Here is a 12,165-nt window from a genome sequence, read left to right as displayed (position 1 = left end):
ATGAACAACACAACCAAATATTAGAGAAATAACCTTTAAAGTTATAAATGTACAAATAGAAAGTGTAATATATACCAAATGTGAAATATGAAAATACCTTCACAGTAGCTATTTTTAAGATCCTTAAATAGAAGAATTAAAATTAAAATACACTTATGTTTCCCTCTGGTGATTTTCAGTAACACAAAAATCCTCATGTTTATTTATTCATGTTTTATTAGTAGACTTTTTTTTTAATTTTTAGAACAGTGTTGTATTTACAGAAATTTGAGAAAATAGTGCCCATGTAGCCCACATTCAGTTTCCCCTTTTACTTACATCTTACATTAGTTATAGTACATTTTTTACCCACTTCATTTTTTTATTTTATTTTTTTAGTTGTAAATGAACATAATACCTTTATTTAGTATTTTTTATGTGGTGCTAGGGATTGAACTCAATGCCTCACACATGCTAGGCAAGCGCTTTAACACTGAGCCACAATATCAGCCCTACCCACTTTATTTTTACACTTGCCCAAATTATAGTTTATAAGGTGTCTCTGGACAAAAATTTTTATTTTCTGAAAAGTCAGAAGTTAAGTCTATTAGTTTTCTTATTTAGATTTCTCTAAGAAGCACACACAGAGACTTCACTGATAGGGGAAAATATGGGTTTTGATTTTTTTTTTTTTGCCTTTACACATGTACTTTTTTTTGCATTACAATTTTTATTACACATATATACCACATTTTTTCATATCTCTGTATATAAAGTATGTTGACACCCAAATCGAGTCTTCATACATGTACTTTGGATACTGATGTCCATCACATTCCACCACCCTTCCTAATCCCCTGCCCCCTCCCTTTCCATCCCACCCCTCTTCCCTATCTAGAATTCATCTAATCCTCCCATGCTCCCCCTCCCTACCCCACTATGAGTCATCCTTCTTATATCAGAGAAAACATTTGGCATTTGGTTTTTTTTGGATTGGCTAACTTCACTTAGCATTATCTTCTCCCACGCCATCCATTTACCTGCAAATGCCATGATTTTATTCTCTTTTAATGCTGAGTATTGTGTATATATGCCACATTTGTGTATATATGCCACATTTTTTTTATCCATTCATCCACTGAAGGGCATCTAGGTTGGCTCTACAGTTTAGCTGTTGTGAATTGTGCTGCTATAAACATTGATGTGGCTGTGACCCTGTAGTATGCTGTTTTTAAGTCCTTGGGTGTAGTCCAAGGAGAGGAATAGCTGGGTCAAATGGTGGTTCTATTCCCAGATTTCCAAGGAATCTCCATACTGCTTTCCAAATTGGCTGCAGCAATTTGCAGTCCCACCAGCAATGTATGAGTGTACCTTTTTCCCCACATCCTCAGGAACACTTATTGTTGTCTTCATAATAGCTGCCACTCTGACTGGAACGAGATGATATATTAGAGTAGTTTTAATTTGCATTTCTCTGATTGCTAGAGATGATGAGCATTTTTTTCATATATTTGTTGATTGATTGTATATCCTCTTCTGAGAAGTGTCTGTTTAGGTCCTTAGCCCATTTGTTGATTGGGTTAGCATTTTGTGTTCTTTATATACCCTAGAGATTAGTTCTATCTGATGTGTGAGGGGTAAATATTTGCTCCTAGGATGTAGGCTCTCTGTTCACCTCACAGATTGTTTCTTAGTTTAAGTCCATCCCATTTATTGATTCTTGGTTCTAATTCTTGCCCTATAAGAGTCTTATTAAGGAAGTTGGAGCCTAATCTCACATGATGAAGATTAGGGCCTACTTTTTCTTCTATTAGACGCAGAGTCTCTGGTTTAATTCCTAGTTCCTTGATCCATTTTTGAGTTCAGTTTTGTGCGTGGTGAGTTTAATTTCATTTTGTTGCATATGGATTTCCAGTTTTCCCAGCAACATTTGTTGAAGATGCTATCTTTTCTCCAGTGCATGTTTTTGGTACCTTTGTCTAATATAAGATAATTATAATTTTGTGGGTTAGTCTCTGTGTCCTCTATTCTGTACCATTGGTCTACCGGTCTATTTTGGTGCCAATACCATGCTGTTTTTGTTACTATTACTCTATAGTATATTTAAGATCTGATATAGTGATGCCATCTGCTTCACTCCTCCTGCTAAGGATTGTTTTAGTTATTCTGAGTCTCTTATTTTTTCCAGATGAATTTCATGATTTCTTCTTCTAATTCTATGACGAATGCCATTGGGATTTTGATCGGAATTGCATTAAATCTATACAGTACTTTTGGTAGTATGGTCATTCTGATAACATTAATTATTATTCTGATAATATTAATTCTGCCTATCCAAGAGCAAGGTAGATCTTTCCATCTTCTAAGGTCTTCTTTGATTTCTCTCTTTAGGGTTCTGTAGTTTTCATTGTATAGATCTTTTACCTCTTTCATTAAGTTGATTCCCAAGTATCTTTATTTTATTTTATTTTTTTTTGAATTGTGAATGGGGTAGTTTTCCTCATTTCCTTCTCAGAGGATTTGTCCTTGATATACAGAAATGCCTTTGATTTATGGGGGTTGATTGTATGTCCTGCTACTTTGCTGAATTCATTTATTAGTTCTAGATGTTTTCTGGTAGAGTTTTTTGGGTCTTCTAGGTATAGAATCATATTGTCAGCAAATAGTGCTAATTTAAGTTCTTCTTTTCCTATGTGTATCCCTTTAATTTCTTTCATTCATCTAATTGCTCTGGCCAGTGTTTCAAGAACTATGTTGAATAGAAGTAGTGAAAGGAGGGCATCCCTCTCTTGTTCCCGTTTTTAGAGGAAATGCCTTCAATTTTTCTCCTTTTAGATTGATGTTGGCCTGAGGCTTAGCATAGATAGCCTTTACAATGTTGATATACGTTCCTGTTATCCCTAGTTTTTCTAGTGTTTGACCATAAAGTGGTGCTGTATTTTGTCAAATGTTTTTTCTGCATCTATTGAGATGATCATATGATTCTTATCTTTGAGTCTGTTGATGTGATGAATTACATTTATTGATTTCCATATGTTGAACCAATCTTGCATCCCTGGGATGAATTCCACTTGATCATGGTGCACAATCTTTTTGATATGTTTTTGTATTTGATGCCAGAATTTTATTGAGAATTTTTACATCTATGTTCATCAGAGATATTGGTCTGAAGTTTTCTTTCTTTGAGATATCTTTGCCTGGTTTGGGGATCAGGATGCTATTGGCCTCATTAGAATGAGTTTGGAATTACTGCCTCTTTTTATATTTCCTGAAATAAATTGAAGAGTATTAGTATTAGTTCTTCTTTAGAGGACTTGTAGAACTTGTTTATCCATTCGGTCCTGGGCTTTATTTGGTTGATAAGCTTCTGATGGCATCTTCTAATTCCTCACTTGATATTGGTCTATTTAAATTGTGTATATCTTCCTGACTCAATCTGGGCAAATCGTATGACTTAAAAAATTTGTCGATGCCTTCAATGTCTTCTATTTTTTTGGAGAATAAGTTTTCAAAATAATTTCTAATTATCCTCTGTATTTCTGTAGTGTCTGTTGTGATATTACCTTTTTCATCATGTATGCTAGTAATTTGAGTTCTCTCTCTCCTTCTCTTAGTTAGTGTGGCTAAGGTTCTGTCAATTTTATTTACTTTTTCAAAAAACCAACTTCTTGTTTTGCCAATTTTTTCAATTGTTTCTTTTGTTTCGATTTCATTGATTTCAGCTCTAGTTTTAATTATTTCTCATCTTCTACTACTTTTGCTCATTTGTTCTTTTTTTTTTTCTTCCCTCTAGGGCTTTGAGATGTAGTGTGAGGTCATTTATTTGTTGACTTTTTCTTCTTTTAAGGAATGAATTCCATGCAGTGAATTTTCCTCTTAGTACTGCTTTCATAGTGTTCCAGAGATTTCAATATGTTGTATCTATGTTCTCATTTACCTCTAAGAATTTTTTAATCTCCTCCTTGATGTCTTCTATGACCCATTGTCACAGTAGCATATTGTTTAATCTCCAGGTGATGGAGAAGTTTTATTTTTTTTTCATTCATTTCCAATTTCATTCCATTATGATCTGATAAAATGCATGGTAGTATCCCTACTTTTTTATATTTGCTAAGAATTGCTTTGTGGCATATATATGGTCTGTTTTAGAGAATGATCCATGTGCTGCTGAGAAGAAAGTGTATCTGCTTGAGCAGGTTGAAATATTTATATGTCAGTTAAGTCTAAGTTATTTATGGTGTTATTGAGTTCTTTAGTTTCTTTATTCAACTTTTGTTTGGAAGATCTATCCAGTGGTGAGAGAAGTATGTTAAAGTCACCCAAGATTATTGTGTTGTTGTCAATTTGACTCTTGAACTTGAGAAGAGTTTGTTTGATGAACATAGCTGCTCCATTGTTTGGTGCATATATATTTATGATTGTTATGTGTTGTTGGTTATGGATACCTTGAGCAATATGTAATTTCCATCTTTATCCCTTTTGATTAACTTTGGCTTGAAGTCTACTTTATTTGATATAAGTATGGAAACACCCCTGCTTGCTTCCGCAGTTCATGTGAGTGGTATGATTTTTCCCAACCTTTCACCTTCAGTCTGTATATGTCTTTTCCTATAAGATGAGTCTCCTGGAGGCAGCATATTGTTGGGTCTTCTTTTTTAATCCAATCTGCTAGCCTATGTCTTTTGAGTTGGTTTTCCTCTTTAATTAGTTTTTCCTTTAATGTTCTACCTCCTTCTGCTGATGTTCATTGTTGTTTTTCATTTCCTCTTCATGAAATATTTTGCCAAGGCTGTTTTGTAATTCCAGTTTTCTTTTAACTTTTGTTTATCATGGAAGGTTTTTGTTTCATCTTTAAATCTAAAGCTTAATTTTTCTGGATACAAGATTCTTGGTTGGCACCCATTATGTTGTTCCAGAATCTTCATGCTTTCAGGATCTGTTTTGAAAAATCCGCTGTTATCCTAATTGGTTTTCCCTTTTATGTAATCTGATTTCTTTCTCTTGTGACTTTTAAAATTCTCTCCTTATTCTGTATGTTGGGCTTTTCATTATAAACTGCCTTGGTGTAGATTTGTTGTGATTTTGTACATTTGGCATCCTGTAGGCTTCTTGAATTTGGATTTCTAATTCATTCTTCTTGCTTGGAAAGTTTTCTGATATTATTTCATATCTGATATTATTTCATATTGGTTTGGACCTCTGTGCGTGGCTTCCTCTATCCCAGTAACTCTTAAATTTGGTCTTTTTATGCTATCCCATATTTCTTGGATGTTCTGCTCGTGGTTTCTTATCATTTTCACTATGAAGTCAATGTTCTTTTTAAGGTGAAATACTTTATCTTCATTGTCTGATGTCCTATCGTCTAAGTGGTCTACTATGTTGGTGATGCTTTCATTCAAGTTTTTAATTTGGTTTATTCTTTCTTTCATTTCAAGGATTTCTGTTTTTTTTTTTTAATTTTTTAGTACCTCTGCTTCCCTGTTGAGTTGATCTTTTGCTTCTTCAATTTGTTTATGTAGCTCATTGTCGAAGTGATCTTTCACTGCCTGTATTTGTTCTCATATATCTTCTTTGAGATCACAGAACATTTTAACCATGTATACCCTGAAATCTTTCTCTGTCATTTTTTCTTAGCTGCCAATGCTTCTAATGATGTGTTGTCTTGATTTGTTTTTGGTACTTTTTTCCCTTGTCTTTTCATGTTGCTCATGTGCCTTCCTTTCCAGCTCTGTGTGTCTGGTGTGTTATTATTTTTACCCTATAGATTTGTAGTGCGCTTGTAGGGTTCCAAGATCCCTCCTTTGTGGGGAAGGACAATGTTAACAGATCCCAATATCAACAATACATCACCTATGAACAAATTTTTGTTATTAAGACATTTATAGTTTAGTCTCAATGTCCAGAAATGTTGGATTCAATTATTATTTTCAATATAATTAGTAGTTTCATAAAAGGTTTACAGTTTCTGGCGGTTGGCAATGAACTGGGGGTCGGATGTAGGATGATATGCTGCTCAAATGGAGGTCTGATTTGATAGCCACACCCACCAAAATGTCGAGAGAGGTTTTCCAAGATGGAGTTGGACTGCTTCCAGTACCAGGGTGTCTGGTGAGGTTGGGGAGCTGGGTGATGGCCTTATGCTGTGGATGGGTAGCACCTGAGTGACCTGCATTCGAGCAGAGAGCAGTCTGGAGTTTTGCAGAGGTGCAGATAGGTGATTTTGCTAATCGCTTGAGAACCCTGCGTGAGCTAGAACTTCGGGCTTTGGGTCTGGAGTCCAGAGTTCCACTCGAACACAGAGGCTCTGATTTCTGCATGCGTGGTTGTACTGCTGGTAATTTCTGCAACAATCCACGTACAGGAATCCTCTCACACTCTCTGAGATGTTCCATTTCGTCTAGGTGAGAACTTGTGGAGAAGCTGCCTGTCTGCTTTCTTGGTTTCATGTCACAGAACAGCCAGAAACAGGTCTTCCTCTATTCCGCCATCTTGGACCACCCCTTGGGTTTTGTTTTCTTTAGAAGAGATTTCTTTCTTTGGACTGTTTTTATTTCTCCATCTTATCTAAAATATAACTAGAAAGTGAAAAATGACTGAAGATATACTTTAGTGGTAGAAAACTTGCCTAGATCTTAGATTGTGTAAGGCCTAGTTTGATGCCCAGCACCGCAAAAAAAAAAAAAAAAAAAAAAAAAAAAAAGGTAAATTTCTGGTTTATACAATAAGATGGTTTTGTATACATACTCATTGTGTGAGGATTACCATCATTATGTGCTTTACTCTACAGTTACCATTGGTTGTGTGATGACATTTAAGCACATTTCAAGTAAACAATATATTTGTATTAACTACAGTCATCATGCAGTGTATTATATCCCAAGAACTTTTTATCTTACCACTGAAAACTGCAATTATACAAGAAAAAGTAATAAAACGTATCTACATTAGAAGGGAAGAAGATTTTAACCCCTATAAGATATATAGTTTGCAAATATCTTCTCCCATTCTGTAGGTGTTTTCATTTTGTTGATTGTTTGCTTTGCTGTACAACAGTAGCTTTTTTGTTTGTTTGATGTAGGCTCACTATTTATTTCTTCCCTAATTTCTCTGGCTAGGATTTCCCCTATGATGTTGTAGCCAAGTGGTGAGAGTGAGCACCTTATTTTGTTTCTGGTCTCAGAAGAAAACTTTTAGGCTTTTATTGTTGAATATAATTTTAGCTGTGAGCTTGTCACATATCGCCTTTACTTTGAAGTACCTAACTTATTGAGGTACTGTCATGAAAGGATGTTGAATTTTTTTCAAATGCTCTTTTTGTTATTATTTCACATTTATTGATTTGTATATGTTAAACCATCTTTGCATCCTTTGAGCATAATGTGTGATTCTTTTAATGTTATATGGAAACTTTGTTACTTGGTATTTCACTTTGGACTTTTGCATCCATATACATGAGAGATATTGTCCTGTTTTTCTTATTTTATCCTTTGTTGGCTTTGCTGTAAGTAGAATGCTGACCTTTTAGAAATCATTTGGAAATATTTCTACCTCTTCAAATTTATGGAAGAATTTGAGAAGGATTTGCATTAATTTTTATTTAAATGAAATGGACTGAAACCCAGACACGGTGGCACATGAGTGTAATCCCAGTGGCTTGGGAGGCTGAGGCAGGAAGATCAAGAGTTCAAAGCCAGCTTCAGCAACTTAGGGAGGCCCGAAGCAACTCAGTGAGACCTTGTTTCTAAATAAAATACAAACAAAATTTAAAAAGGCTAGGTATATGGCTCAGTGGTTAAGCATCTGTGGGTTCAATCCCCAGTCCCTTACTCCCTCCATACCTGCAAAAAAAGAAATGAACTGAAATTAAGGGCCCCTCTGAAATTGAGGACAACTTCTTTGTGCCTCCTCCTTACATAGGGGGGATATCAAGGAAACTGGGAATGAAAAGTGTCTCTTCTTTGGCCCTTCTAGAACAGGATAATGAAATCTACACATATGTATTTTTTGTCTTTGGTTCCATTTTACCACATCTCTCTTTTAAAAGTTTTCCTCACCTAGGAGGCCTATAGACAAAAATATTGAAAAAAAAATGATAAAACCTCTGAACAGGAATAAAAACAAAGAAACGAGCAATACTCAGAACCGCAGTGGAGTGATAAGCAGGATGAAGACATTCTACCTTTAACACTTTGGGAGAAAGAAGACAAAGACCTCTTAAATTTTTATTTGGGCCAGGCACAATGGCACAGCCTTTAATTCCAGTGGCTTGGAAGGCGGAGGCAGGAGGATCGTCAGTTCAAAGCCAGCGTTGGCAAAAACAAAGCATTAAGCAATTCAGTGAGACTCTGTCTCTAAATAAAATACAAAATAGGGCTGGGGATGTGGCTCAGTGGTTGAATACATGTGAATTTAATCCCCTGTACCCCCCGCCCAAATTTATTTGAATTTTTTTTTTTAAATAGAAGAAGGCCTGGCTTTATTTCCCAGCATCACTGCCATGATTTTTTTCTTGTATTTTTATTGAATTATAATTGTACACAATGATGGGATTCATTATAAATATTTTCACTTGTTCATGATATGACAATATAATTTGGCCAATATTATTCCCCACTTTTTCCCTTTACTTTATAGGTCTTCCTTCAATTTTTATGAGGAAATTTTAATTCTTAGGGAAAAACAAATCATATATCTGGATATCCTTTGTCTCATGAAATCTAAGAAGGTCTCTTACTCCTGATAATTTTCAAGCCTTTTGGGAAGGCCAAATAAATTCTAGTGAACAGTCTTGAAAATGTGCTTTGGGACCACAGTATTAACATTATTCTGTTCCAAAACACAGCAGAAACAGATGCTAGAGATTTGTGAGAGCTGTATGTAGAAAGAAAATCTCAGTGAAGGAAGAAACTCATCTTTTCTGTTATCACTAACAATGTAGTGAACATAGCAAGAGAAGAGCACCTATTCATGTTGATGAAATTTGTTAATGAATCTTATAACCTGAGATAGAACTTTGTGGGCTTCCTCCCTCATGCAGCTGATGTAAATATTTTGACTGTGAAATTCCACACTAGCGTAACTGAGGAATGGGGACTGTATGGAATGTTCATTGTATATATTGAATTTTCTTCCAAAATGAAAGTTGTTGTTTCTGGACTTTAAAAAGAAATATCCCCAAGCTATCTGCATATACACTTTGATCTTCCTGTGCCTTAAATATGTGACTATAAAATTAGTGTCTGTGATGGGGATTTGGTTGTACTAGGGACAGTTGAGTAAACTTATTCTTTTTTCCACAGATCACCTCAACTGCTTTTAGCATTTGACAGTAAAATTTCTGTTCTGTTTTAGAAAGGTGAAGAAATGGGTAAAGAACTGATGGAAATTTTCTGTTCTCAGTGGAAAGGCAGGCATGATACTTTTGAAATTTTAGTATACTTCCTACAAACACTTGTTTTATGTTTAGATGGTATATTATTAGATGGAATAACTAGAGCTGGCTGAGCATTTGTACCCTCTAGTGCACTGACAGATTTTGATTTCATTGTATTCTCAAAAATGCTTTATCTTTTACAAGTGTCTTTGGGAAAAACCTCCAGGGGCGATCTCTGATGTCTTCTTAGCAGCTTCACTGTAGTGCTGCATTCACTCAGTGAAGTAATGGGAAATGTTGAAGTTTATCAGGAATTTTCTTTTGAGGAAGTCATAAATTTAGCAACCAAACTTGATTCCCAAATGGAAAGTCCCTGGGAGATTCCATAGGGCTCATCAAGGTAAATTGGAATCTCAACTAATCTCTCAGGACTACCATTAAAAACATTTTTTTTGTGTGTTCCAATAGTGGAGTACATTATTCAGAAATTTAAAGGTGCATTCTTAGGTGTGTCTCAGAGGTCTTACATGCTTATCTCTGGGAAAAACTCAAATTCTATACATCAGAGGTATTAACATGTACAGAAGTGACTTACCCAATCCAGACATGCTCTCAGCTTAGTTTTTTTTTTTTTTTGTTAGAGAATCAAATGGAAATCAGAGGGAAAGATATAAAGTTTCCACCCATCATTTATGCAGCCCCCATCTGCCTGACATCAGAATTTTTCCTTATGTATATGTATTACTGAAGGTTCCATGCATTTTTCCAGTGATGAAGATTGAGAATAAGCACTGTAAAAATGGACAAAAGCATCTCAATGCATACTTGAGGAACATTTTGACAAACCAGTGTTCAAGTAACTTGGCTTTGCTTAACATAAATTTTGATATAAAATATGATCTGTATTTAATGATAGACATATATCAAACTCCGTACAACTAAATTAGAGTTCCCTACAGATAATTCAGAAGCCCTTAAAAATACCTAACAGTCTTTTAAAGTGGACTTTCTTTTATGTTTGATATTTGAAGAAAAGCCATAAGGTATATGTAGGTCACTTAATCACCAGATATCTTTGCCTATAGACCTTCCTTTGAATACATTATTCATTGACAATCTGCCGATTTAAGTGGTCCCTCTTTGAATTGTCATGCTTTGAACGCCTATTTGTTCACTTCTGTGAAACTCTCAAATTGTTTTAGTTAAGTCAGTTTAGAAATAACATTTGTTGTGATGGGTGCAATTGTCAGGTACTGAGTTAGGAATATTTTTCAGAAATAAATTTTGAGTAAGGATTATATTTTATAAAATATTATATGACACCATGGACTTTTTTGTTGTTGTTTTAATTAGTTATACGTGACAGCAGAATGCATTTTAATTCATTATATGCAAGTAGAGCATAACTTTTCATTTCTCTAGTTGTATACGATGTAGAGTCGAAAACATGTGCATTCATACATGTACCTAGGATAAGGATATTCATCTCATTCCACCATCTTTCCTGTCCCCATGTCCCCTTCCTTCCCCTACCTTTCCTTTGCCTAATCAAAGTTCCTTCATCCCCATCCCCATCCCCATCCCCATCCCCATCCCCATCCCCATTACGGATCAGTATCCACTTACCAACGAGAACATTCGGCCTTTGGTTTTTTCAGATTGGCTTACTTCACTTAGCATGATATTCTCCAGCTCTGTCCATTTGCCTGCACATATCATAATTTTATTCTCTTTTAATGTTGAGTAATATTCCAGGTACCACAGTGTCTTTATCTATTCATCTGTTGAAGGGCATATAGGTTGATCCACAGTTTAGCAATTGTGAATTAAGCTACTGTGAACATTGATGTAGCTGTGTCACTATAGTATGCTGATTTTAAGTCTTTTGGGTATAGAATAAGGAATAGGATAGCTGGATCAAAAAAGATTTCTAAAGAATCTCCATACTGCTTTCCATAGTAGTTACACCAATTTGCAATGCCACCAGCAGTGTATGAGTATACCTTTTTCTCTGCATCCTCACCAACACTTATTGTTATTTGTATTTTTGATAATTGCCATTCTGACTGGAGTGAGATGAAATTTTAGAGTAGTTTTGATTTGCGTTTCTCTAATTACTAGAGAAGTTGAACCTTTTTTCATGTATTTGTTGATAGATTATATATGTTCTTCTGAGAAGTGTCTGTTCAGTTCCTTAGTCCATTTATTGATTTTTTTTTTTTTGGTGTTACAGTTTTTGAGTTCTTAATATATCCTAGAAATTAGTGCTTCATCTGATGTGCGTATAGTAAATAAAGTTCTCCCTCTATGTGGGCTCTCTCTTCACATTATTGATTGTTTCTTTTGCTGAGAAGAATCTTTTTAGTTTGAATCCATCTCATTTATTAATTCCTGATTTTATTTTTGTGCTTTAGGTGTCTTTTTAAGGAAGTCAGGACCTAATCTGACATGATGAAGATTTGGGCCTACTTTTTCTTCTATTAGGTGCAGGGTCTCTAGTCTAATTCCTAGGTCCTTGATCCACTTTGAGTTGAGTTTTGTGTATGGTAAGAGATACTGGTTTAATTTCATTTTGCTGTATATGGATTTCCAGTTTTCCCAGCATCATTTGTTGAAGAGGTTATCTTTTTGCCAATGTATGTTTTTGGCACCTTTGTCTAGTATGCAATAACTTTATTCATGTGGGTTTTTCTCTGTGTCTTCTATTCTGAACCATTTATCTACATATCTATTTTGGTGCCAATTCCATACCTTTTTTTGTTAACTGAAGCTCTGTAGATAGTTTAAGGTCTGGTATTGTGATGATGCCTCCT

The 12,165-nt window shown here is 35.0% G+C and overlaps 1 protein-coding gene and 1 pseudogene across 4 annotated transcripts in view; both read left to right on the top strand.

The window, feature by feature from the left end:
* Positions 1–12,165, top strand: part of Fut8 (fucosyltransferase 8) — a 319,640-nt gene that overhangs the window by 199,525 nt on the left and 107,950 nt on the right. The window lies entirely within an intron of this gene.
* LOC144255296 (52 kDa repressor of the inhibitor of the protein kinase pseudogene) lies at positions 7,431–10,340 on the top strand (annotated as a pseudogene).

This window comes from Urocitellus parryii, chromosome 6 (genome assembly GCF_045843805.1).
Source record: "Urocitellus parryii isolate mUroPar1 chromosome 6, mUroPar1.hap1, whole genome shotgun sequence".
In the NCBI taxonomy this organism is placed as follows: domain Eukaryota; kingdom Metazoa; phylum Chordata; class Mammalia; order Rodentia; family Sciuridae; genus Urocitellus; species Urocitellus parryii.
Note: the sequence above shows the minus strand (reverse complement) of the source record. Positions and strands in the feature narration are given on the sequence as shown.